The sequence below is a fragment of the Muntiacus reevesi genome, chromosome 20 (assembly GCF_963930625.1).
Source record: "Muntiacus reevesi chromosome 20, mMunRee1.1, whole genome shotgun sequence".
Classification (NCBI taxonomy): domain Eukaryota; kingdom Metazoa; phylum Chordata; class Mammalia; order Artiodactyla; family Cervidae; genus Muntiacus; species Muntiacus reevesi.
The window spans coordinates 25,710,287-25,721,374 of NC_089268.1; positions in this window are offsets into that span (position 1 = coordinate 25,710,287).

The following is an 11,088-nucleotide window of genomic DNA, read 5'->3' on the forward strand; positions in this document are numbered from 1 at the left end:
CTGATTTATGAAATGGAAATAATAACACCTTCCTCAAAAACGTACGGTTGAGGCGTATGTGAACTTGGCTGTTCGGTTGCTAAGTTGTGTACAACTCTTTGTGACCCCATGAACTGCAGCATCCCATGTTTCCCTGTCTTTCACTATCTCCTGGAGTTTGCTTTAATTGGTGAACTTTAATTACCACATGTTCAATAAATGCTGCTGCTGCTGCTAAGTCACTTCAGTCGTGTTTGACTCTGTGCGACTCCATAGATGGCAGCCCACCAGGCTCCCCCGTCCCTGGGATTCTCCAGGCAAGAACACTGGAGCGGGTTGCCATTTCCTTCTCCAATGCATGAAAGTGAAAAGTGAAAGTGAAGATGCTCAGTCGTGTCTGACTCTTAGTGACCCCATGGGCTACAGCCTACCAGGCTCCTCCGTCCGTGGGATTGTCCAGGCAAGAGTACTGGAGTGGGTTGCCATTGCCTTCTCTCAATAAATGCTAACTACTACTAATATTATTTTTATCATTATACTGAATATTATATGCCAGGCTTAGAAGATACAGTGGAGAACAAAATAGAAATATACCTTCACAGATCAGATTTAAACAAGCAAATAAACACATACAGAGTATAAGAATTATAAAAGGCAGAGAGAAAGGTGCTATGTGAGCCCGTAGGAGGGCACCTAAACCAGTCTGAGTAGTAAGGGAAGGTTTCCCTTGGAGAAGTGAAATCTAAATTAAAGGGTGATATGCACTATCCAGGTGGAGCGTGTGGCGTGTCTGCAGCAGAGAAAATGACACCCGGTGAGCCCTGGCCTTCAGAAATTGCATGAACTTGTGCTTAAAAGTAATAGCAATAGCTAACATTTTCCAAGAGTTTAGTGTGTGTCAAGCACACTTGTAAGTACTTCACATGTATAAAGGCATTATAATAACCCCTATGAAGTACTATTGCAATCCCCATTGTACAGATGAGAAGACTGAGGCAAGAAGAGAATAGGTCGTCTGCACAAGGTCACATATCCCATAAGCGGCCTCACCAGGATTTGTCTCCTGAAATTTGACTTTTAAAAAACAGCTAGACTTTATTGTCTTGAAAGAACAAACGAGTATTCTCTAATGTAAGTTTGGAGAGATCCCAAAAGACCAACACAAACTAAAAAACAGATTGCCAAGCACATCAAGCAGCACCCAAGAATGAAAATTTTTCTCCCTGAAGTCCTCCGATCTGATAATGAACCAAGGATTGCCCTGGACACGTATAGATTACAACCACCCAGAAGGAAATGGCAAGAGTCATCTATTATCACAAAGGGCCACTCAAGGAGATTTTCTAAATTACACCATCCAATATGGTAGCCTCCAGCTATTTGTGGCTATTAAGCACTTGAAATGTGGCTAGCAGAACTAAGGAGGTAGATTTGAAATTGTATTTAATTTTAATTAATTTAAACTTAAAATTGAGGCAGTGTAGATGGGAGGGAGGTTCCAGAGGGATGGGACATATGTATACCTATGACTGATTCATGTTGATGTTTGGCAGAAACCAAAAAAATTCTATAAAGCAATTATCCTTCAATTAAAAAATAAACAAATTAAAAACCAAAAAAAGAAACAACTGAAGCAGCGTAAAATATTTCTGTCAAATACAAACTTGTTATTTTGGTTGAGCTATATTTCCCTTTAACCACTGTATCACATACGGCATTGTATTATAGTGTGTTGGCCCATATAGTCTTTTCTAATATCTTATTAATGATTTGTTTATATTATGACATGTTGAAATGATGTTTTAGATATATTGGGTTAAAGAAGACATGTTACTAAAATTCATTTCACTGTTTCTTTTTAAAAAATTTTTACAATTCCATATGTGGTTCAAATGACTGCACCATACTGGTCTAAAGGGACCCTGGAGGTTTCATTCGGAGTCCTCCTCTTATCACACCAGGGAAGAGTCTGAGATGAGAAACTGGTCCCTCACACATACTCCTCTGTGCTCTGCCAATTTAGAAAAATTGGCTTAAATTTCTTAGCATATCTTAAAATTACCATGCATCGCACTGAAAAGAGCACTGACTGGTGAGTGAGACAGCAAGAAGCTCGTAAACTAGCCTCATCCTTGAGTGAAGTCCTTAATCTCCTCACACTTGCTTCTTTAGGTTTAGATGCTTCCTAAGGTCTGTTGACATCAAGAGTCATGACTAAACCAAGTTATCTGGACCCATTCTCCTCCAGGCCAGGGAAAGCCAGTCCATGCTCACAGATTCAGCAAGATAGCATCAAGGATATGCCCTTGGCAATGAAGGAGGAGAGTGAGGACAAGTGTGGAAGCACCAGCCAGGACCTTCACCCACTGGGAAGACAATGTCTAAACTCCCACTCACTGCCTTTAGCCCATCCACTTGGTGCTCCCCTCCCCTCACCTCGCCTCTCATTATCTGACCACACGGATATTGACCCGGCCCCCTTGCCAAACACTTACTGGAAAAAAAAGACAATAATTTTAAGGCTATTCATTCACTCAGCTAACAAATACTTAGTGTGTGTATACTGTCTACAGACAAATGTACATGATCTTTCCTAGAGATAGGGTTTCAATGAGGCTGAAAAATGTCCCAGGGAGCTTAAATTCTAGCAGAAGAGATTTTTAAGAAAGCAAGTCACAGATAATTATCTCATGCAGTACAAAGTAAGAAGAATAAACTCTGAATGTCAAGAAGGCTTAGAATAGGACCAGCCACCTTGTCTCAGTAATATTTCTGACATACAAGGCAGCGTGGTGGTGAAGAAATCAGACTCTATGGCAGACTTCTGTGTTCAGTGCCTGTTCAGCCTACTAATGGTGTGATTCTGGGCACATTCTTTAACCCTCTAGTCTTTATTTTTCTCACCCCCAAAATAAGGATGATATCTACTTCTGAGAGTGACTGGAAGGAGTTGGTGGGTCAATACACAACTTTAGTGGGTCAGCTGGAACATTCTTTGCAAATAGTAAGCACTATGTCCCAAAGCTTTGCTCTCATCACTGAAGATGCTGGTTGCCTTGGGAGCTCTCTCTGAGGTACCCATTTGAGGTTGAGCTCATTTTAAAGACTTCCTTCATTCAGAATTATTAGAAGAAGATTCTCTTCAGGTCTTGAGTCAGTCTCCCATGTACAAATTAAAAATTCTAGCCCACCTCTGGACAGCCCCAGGTGTCAGCATAGAAATAATTCCTTCCACAAAAATTTTCTGTGTATGTCAGTCTTCAAGGAAATGTAAATTATAACAGTTAAATGCATTCCTTTGTGTATGAATTAGCATGATATGTACTGTTATCAGTGTTTTTTTCCAGTTTGGATGGTTTATGATAACAACACCAGTAAGGATTCAATAAATAATTATTTTTTCATTCAATAAATTAAATAACACTGTTGACCTGAAACAGACTGCCATATATTTCTCCAACAAAGATGAGTTTATACAGGATCAGTATAAAATTGCAGTTCAAGGTCTGCAACATGATGAGCCACAGGTAAGTCCCCTCAAGGCTGGGGAACGAGGTGGCTTTTATACGTAGAGAGGAAAACACTGGGAGGGCTGTTGAAAACCAAGAGTCCATGGCTTTCCTTGCCAGAAAAGAAGTCTTTCTTCTTCATGTTGGGCTCTACTAGCCTCACAGAGTGTGAGAGTGCCCCCTGCTGGTCTCCCTACTCTTTTTCACTGGGTTTCAGTTTATTAATTTTTTAATAGGTGTAGTAGAAACTGCACTCTCATCTGCTAGGAGTATAAATTGGAACCCTGGTTTTCAAAAAGTAATTGACAATATATAACATGGGTCTCAAAAATGCTCATACTCTATATATATCATTTTTAGGGTCCTAAAGAAATAATCCAAAATGGAGACAGATTTATGCTCCACAGAGTTGTTCATCACAGTATTATAGCAGAATAGGAGAAATAGTCTAAGTACTAAAGAACATGGAAATTTTAAACAAGTGATGAAAAATCCATAGAAAGAAAATTTAGATACCCATTTTTTACATATTTACAAAGGTTTTTAATCATGTAAAGAAATATGTATCATACCATTTAAATTTCCTTAAATTTCAGATATAAAATTGTATATCCAGATTAATTTCAGTCACATGTGACAATAGACAAAGGCATCAAAGCACTAATAGTGTTTATTTTGATGCTTTTATGAGGTGAGGGGTGAGAGGTGAATTATTTTTATCATGTGAATACTTCTGTACACGTTCCACCTTTTCAAAAGGTTAAAGAAGCGTTATTTGCTTTCAAGTTCCCCCAAGGCAAAAACAATAGTCCTGGGCGTGTGACTGCAGATTCCCAGCATTGCAATTGGAACGAATTTGAAAGAGGAGTTGGGTGATGGAGGCCCTAGACAAGACTGCAAGCCCAGGGACTGGGAATATAGGGCAGGTCTCTGAGCACAGGATGAAGCAGGAAGATTGACCTCCTTGCCCTGTCAACACCTCTCTGCACCATTTCCCCATCCCTCTTTATCCCTGGCTTCCTCTCTTCCCTTCCTAGGTGCCCTTGGAGTATCAGGCACCAACTCCTCTGGTTGCTATCTGGTTCCATAAGCATGAAGTCACTAGTCACTGCAGTTGCTAACCTTTAACACACCCTGAAAAGAGTTCAGGGCGGAGATCAGAAAAGAAGCACTTTGTGCTCTGGGAAAAACTGGCGGAACCGACCCTCAAATAGTAAGGTATTTTCAGGAGATTTTATGAGCCCAACTTCTTGCATCTTCTCATATCTAGGAAAGTTCTAAAATCATTCATAGAGATATCTTCTCCTTATGACTAGCCGAAACCTTCTGCCAAAATGTGTGCCTTGTTGCATGTATTCTTTTCATTAGAATCTCGTTGTTACTGACCTCCTCCCCACTTTCCACGTCAGAACAGTTCTTCAGAACTCTCCGAGAGGCTCCCTCCCAGGCTATAGCCATCACTTTGGCCCAAATAAAACTTAACTCACATCTTTCACACTGTGCATTTTTTTCCTAGTCAATACAGGAGAGAGTAAGTAACCCACTCTAGTATGTACTTGACTTAAGTCATTTATTTTACTAAAAAGAGAGTTCCAGAGAATAGGCAGAGAAATTTACCCCTAATAATGGCATTTTAAGATCTACAGTGAGTGGCTGATGAGAGAAATGTGATCATTGGACCCTGTTTTGAAGGAGTTGTGCATTCAGCATCCTTAAATACAAATACAACCTAAGCTGTGGTATCTGTAGGTCTAAATATTGTCCCCTTTTCCTGTGGCCAACAAGAAAGTTTCACTCCCCAGCATAATCAATTTATCTCAAACCTGATCCTGCAGACTCATTCAAACGTGGAGTACATCTCCTTAATGGAAATAGAGCTGTGTGTGTTTTCCTCCATCACCACCCCATTTCAGGCTCCATCTTAAAGCATTAGACCTGAGGTCTGTGAACCAAATCAAACTTGTCCACAGCCAAGTTCTCTCTCATCTGCTGTCTAGATGAGAGTAACAAAGATAGGTGAGGCTTTCCAAGAAGATCCCCAACATCTCAGAAGATTTGAGATGTTGGGGATCTAACAACGTCTGATAACCAGGGAGGCCGGTATTCTGATAACCAGGAATGCTACAGGTAAACTGTGCCTCTGGGGCCTGGCAGTCCTTGGCTCAGATGCCTGAAGGGCACCCAAGAAAGTACCAGGCCTCTGATACAAGAAAGAGGATATTTCCTCCTAGTTTTGCTAAGATGCTGATCCTCTGTATAATTCTACACCAAGGATATCTGAAGAGCAAAGCTCATAATGATATCCATTTCCGTAAAACATTCTTAACATTTTGAAAAAAGAAAGTGTATTTTCCAACCTTTTTTCTTTTCCATTTGTATTCATTTTTGTTGTTGCTATTCAGTCATTAAGTCTTTTCCAACTCTTGGCAACCCCATCGGCTGCAGTATGCCAGGCTTCCCTGTCCTTCATTAGTATTAAATAAATATTATAATTTTTATTAAGCATAAATAATAATAAAATCTTTATTGTTCTAACAGTGAATATTTAATTCCAGTTACAATTTCATTTCTTCTTATATATCCAAATATTTATCTCTGATGCATTTTCCAGGCTGTTTTTTTAAATGCCACCTGGATTCAAATTCAGACTCATAAGGTTCTTATTACTCAAGATATCTTTCCCATTACTTGCTATTTCTCTTATATTCACAAGTCTTGAAAGCTAAACTGTCTGCCAACTTTTCAAAGATATGTATCTTTTTCAATTTCTTAAAGAGATTGAATTGTCAGACTTTTAACTTCAATCGGAAAATCTTTTTGTTGGAAAATTACAACTCTTTTACCTCTCTTATTATGTCATTATTGAGTTACGATCACTTTCATTTGCGTAGTTTCTGTTAGCAAACTGGAAACTTTATCTCCTTAGAAAATAGGTCATAAAATAATCTTCACTGAATCCATCTATTTCGCTAACATTCAAAGATTAACATGTTGCAATCCGGCATTTTAAATTACAGCTTCAACCTATTTTGCTAACCCAGCAAACATTGATCTTCTTGTGAGGGAATATAAACTATGCATCCTTCTTCACTTAATAATTTTAATAATAGCTCTTAATTTAAAAACTTTTCCCTGCCCTTATTTAGACTTGATTGCCTGAAACCTGTTAGACATTCTCCTCTTATACCTTATAGTTCTATCATGGGATCTAATTTGCCAACAAATTCCTCTTTGTTAAATTTGGATTCATTTATTTCTGAAGCATCTCCTTCATTTAAAAAAAAAAAAAAAAGGCCTTACTTTTTGGTAATATTTAATAGGTGGAAAATGTAGGATGCATTGTTTCAGATACTTTAGCCTTAACTGCATATATTTGTTTTACCCTTAAATATTATCAATCTCAATTCTATCATCTCTATTATTTTCCAATGCTTTTAATGAGTTTGTTACATTACATCCAATACCAATTAATTTATTTTAGATGAAGAACCATGGTTTAGCAAGCTTGTGTGAAGTAAAATTCGCTCAGTAGTGTCTGACTCTTTGCAATCCCATGAACTATACAGTTTGTGGTATTCTCCAGGCAAGAATATTATGAGTGGGTAGCTGTTCCCTTCTCCAATGTATCTTCCCAACCCAGGGATAGAACCCAGGTCTCCTGCATTGCAGGGGAATTCTTTACCAGCTGAGCTACCAGGGAAGCCTTGTGTACTTCATATAAAATAACATAGGCTGTAGAACAGCCAGGATTTGAACCCATGGATCTGATTCCAGCACCCCTGAAAGAGCCAAGAGTATTACTAGGAAGATAAAGCACACATGACAAGTGAAAAATCCTTTTTTTTTTTTTTACCAAATTGTCCATATGTGTGGACCATACCATTCAGAATGGTGGGGGGTTATTTTGTAAAAGCTCCACCATCTCATTCCTGGTTAAGAACCAGGGATCTAGGAAGAGAGAGTAAGAGGTTTGTCAGAAGGTCAGTAGGCAGTTATATTCTCCTGGATTTGAACACGACCAAGGCATAGTTAGGTCATGGATCTCCGGAAGTGGGAGGGCTGTAAGTGAAGGACTTCAGCCAGACATCTGTCAGAGCTGTGGAAAGGACATTCCCCTGAGTAACTATACCACCAGCTAATATAGTACCCTTTGCCCTCCCCACAAAACCCCATCACTTTCCTATGTTTCCTCCTCTTCAAAACAGATCCGCTTCACATCTTTAAAACATCTGTATGAAAAATTAAAAGGAAAAAATTATGATAAAATCTGAAAGTGAAAAAAAAAAGTTGAACACACAAAATAATAGACATGAAACTCAGATAACTAAACCCTAATCACAAGTTTCTTGAGTCAGCAATACACTCTAAACACATACAGATCTCTGTTCTTCTTTTTATCCACAAGGACAACTTTACCTAAAATCATTCAAGGTAGCCCTGTCAAAAAAAAAAAAAAATCTCAGTTCTTTCCAGAATCCAGTTTGGTCTTTGCTTTTTTTTTTTTTTTAAGGGGCAGAGCACAGGGGTTGTTGTGTTTGGGTTTTGGGTTTTGGGGTATGAGGAGCCAGGATCTTAGTTCCTTGACCAGGGATGGAACCCTGCTCCAGGGATGCTCTCCACAGTAGAAGCACAGAGTCTTAACCACTGGATCATTAGGGAAGTTCCCAGAATCCTGTTCTTAATCTTTTAAGTATGTCCCATATGGCCCCTGTCTCTTCCAACCAGAAGAGACAGGGACTATCTTATCATGCTATCTTCTTTCATCCACTCAACTCCCTAACTAAAGCTTCTTCTTGTCAATTGTCCTATTTCTCTTAATGAAAATGGTGGATGCTCTCCACCAAAAACAATGTTCATATGCATGCATCTTTACTTATAATTTTAGTGAGTTTTCATGTTCCTTGAATCTTATCCATAGACTTCTTAGAAACCTGGGCCCTAAATTAAGAATCCCTGTCTCAGAACCTCCCATATTTCCCAGGTTCTAGTCTGAGGAAACCACACAGTTCCCAGCTCATGTAAAAGCAAAGAAGATTATCCACCAGTTGTATGTCATGCACTGATCGTCTCAGTTCTTCTCTCCTATAACAAATTGCTAGCAAAAGTTTAAACCTTTATATTAATAATTTTACCATTTTTGAACCTTTTAGCCATACAACAGTCAAAAAGTGAGGAAAGAAATAATTTACAGGAGCAAAGACCTGCTGAAAGGTTGGAGCACTGTGCTTGCAAGACAGAAAATTGTCTAGACCAAAGCAGAGCTGAGAATGAAAAAGGTCAAGGCTGGACAAGAAGGGCATTCCCACACATGGAGGACCCTGATGGACAAGGGAGAAGCCCAAGCATTGTCTATCCTGTAATAACTTCCCACAAGAAAACCTTTGAGGAGAGTGATGGCTAAGGAAGATGGATGCAGTTTTAGTGAGTGGGATGGGCTGCAAGGAGGAGGGTCTGGAAACAGGGAAGTTCCAGTAGGAAGCAATGGCAATTGGAAAAGTTCAAGGGAAGGGGGACCTGAACAAGGGTGGGAAGAACTCTTATCACATGGCAGAAGAACACAGAAAATCAATAGGACTCAGTGACAACTGGAGACAGGACTCAGAAGGAAGGCAGCAGGGGAAGAAAAAAAAAAAAGAAGCTACAAGTATATTATACAACATGGGGAAGATAGTCAATATTTTAGGATAAACTATAAATGGAGTATAACCTGTAAAACTTGTGAATCACTATATTGTATACCTGTAACTTAGATAATATCGTACATCAACTAAACTTCAGTTTTTAAAAGACAATGAGAACTTCCTTCGTGGTCAGTAGTTGAGAATCCGCCTGTCAATGCAGGGAGCATGGGTTTGATTCTTGGTCAGGGAAGGTCCCAAGTGCAGGAGAGCAACTAAGCCCATGTCCCATGAGCCTAGAGCCCACGTGCTGCAACAAGAGAGCAGCCCTCAGACAGCAATGAAGACCCAACAAAGCCAAAAACAAATAAATAAAATTTTAAAATATGTATATAAAGTCAAAGACTGTGAAAAAGTTTTGGACCTCATTAATTTAGAAGACATCACTTAAGAATAAAACAAAACACATTGATTGAATTTATAAACAGAGGGTGTTCAACGAGAAATTAGGATACATTTCCAAAGCAGTTATAATGTCTCTTTCTCTGAATGTGTTTAGATAAAGCATAGATGTTTCAGCAAGTTTTTAAGAATACCTATTGATTGAATAAGCTCTCTGAATTTTTTTTTTCACTTTTCATTCCGTAGGTCTATGAGTCTAAAGCCATTCGTGCAGGCTGTCCAAACCTACAGATGAAAAGTGAAAAAATTAGCCCACCTGGATATAATAGTGCATAAACAAGAAAGTTTTTATTTGGCAACAAATAGGCAAAACATTCTGATAAACTGGCTTTTTCTTTCTTCGGATGTGTTATTTTATGGACACATCCCCCATGCAGGAGTTTCCTTACAGTGACAGCCTGTGACAGGTAGAATTTACCTTCTTTCCATAGATTCCATAATGCATATTTGACCTCTTGGGAGAACTCATTTGTGGTTGGTGATGAATATCATTTTGATGATTAGAAATAATAGCACATAATATTTATGGCTCTGTGCAAAAAGCATTACCTACAGTATCTCCTCCAAACCTTACAATAACTTTATGACATAAGTACAAGTATTATTTTTTTATTTTTATTATTATCACTTTAAAGGTGAGGAACTTGAGGTTTAGCGAGTATTAAGTATCTTGACTAAAGTCTCAAAGCAAGGAGGCAGCAGACTGAATCCAGATGTGTCTAACTCAAAGCTTTCCTATTCGTTTGTAAACTTTTAAGTGTAACTCAACCAATACTCCTTCTAAAATTATAGTTCTTGCTGTTTTTTATATAGCAATGGTTCAATACATGTTTACAAGATGAGTGAATGGATGGATGGATGGGGATGTTTGATGAACTGAATTAGGACAACCAGTGGGCAATGTATTTCTGCTGAAATCCGATTTCCCAAACGAAAGCAATTTTAGAGTTTCATATGTTTACACCAGACACCCTGCTGAAGTATGTCTTCTGGCAACAAGTATAAATGCAGACGAGTTTCTCACCTCGGTCAAATGGTCCGTCAACCACTTCCTTGCTGGCAGTTCGCTCATCATGTCTAGCAGATGCTGGGTTTAGCCCACATTGGACCCTAGCTCCCCATCTCTCACTTTCAGGTCAGGCTCACCACATTTGGTCTGTACATGCTTTATTCAGCAGATCTTATCAAAGAAAAGCTTACAAAACACATCGGTTCAGCAGAATGCACACAGACTTACATAAAACATGCAACGATTTTTAAAAGTGGGCAGATAATTGTTCTGTGTACAGCCTTTTCAGATAGGAAGACTATCTTGAAAAGATAGTAACAAGCATGTATTAAACATTTTCTGTATGCCTTTTATACAGCGCTAAGAATGGCAACAATACATTTAAGTCTAATGAATATAGATCTCTAAAATTTTGTTCATAAAGATAGAGCTATACACACATTGTATATATAAATTGTACAATACAAGTATACATGTACAAATTATATAACATGCATATTTAAAATATAAT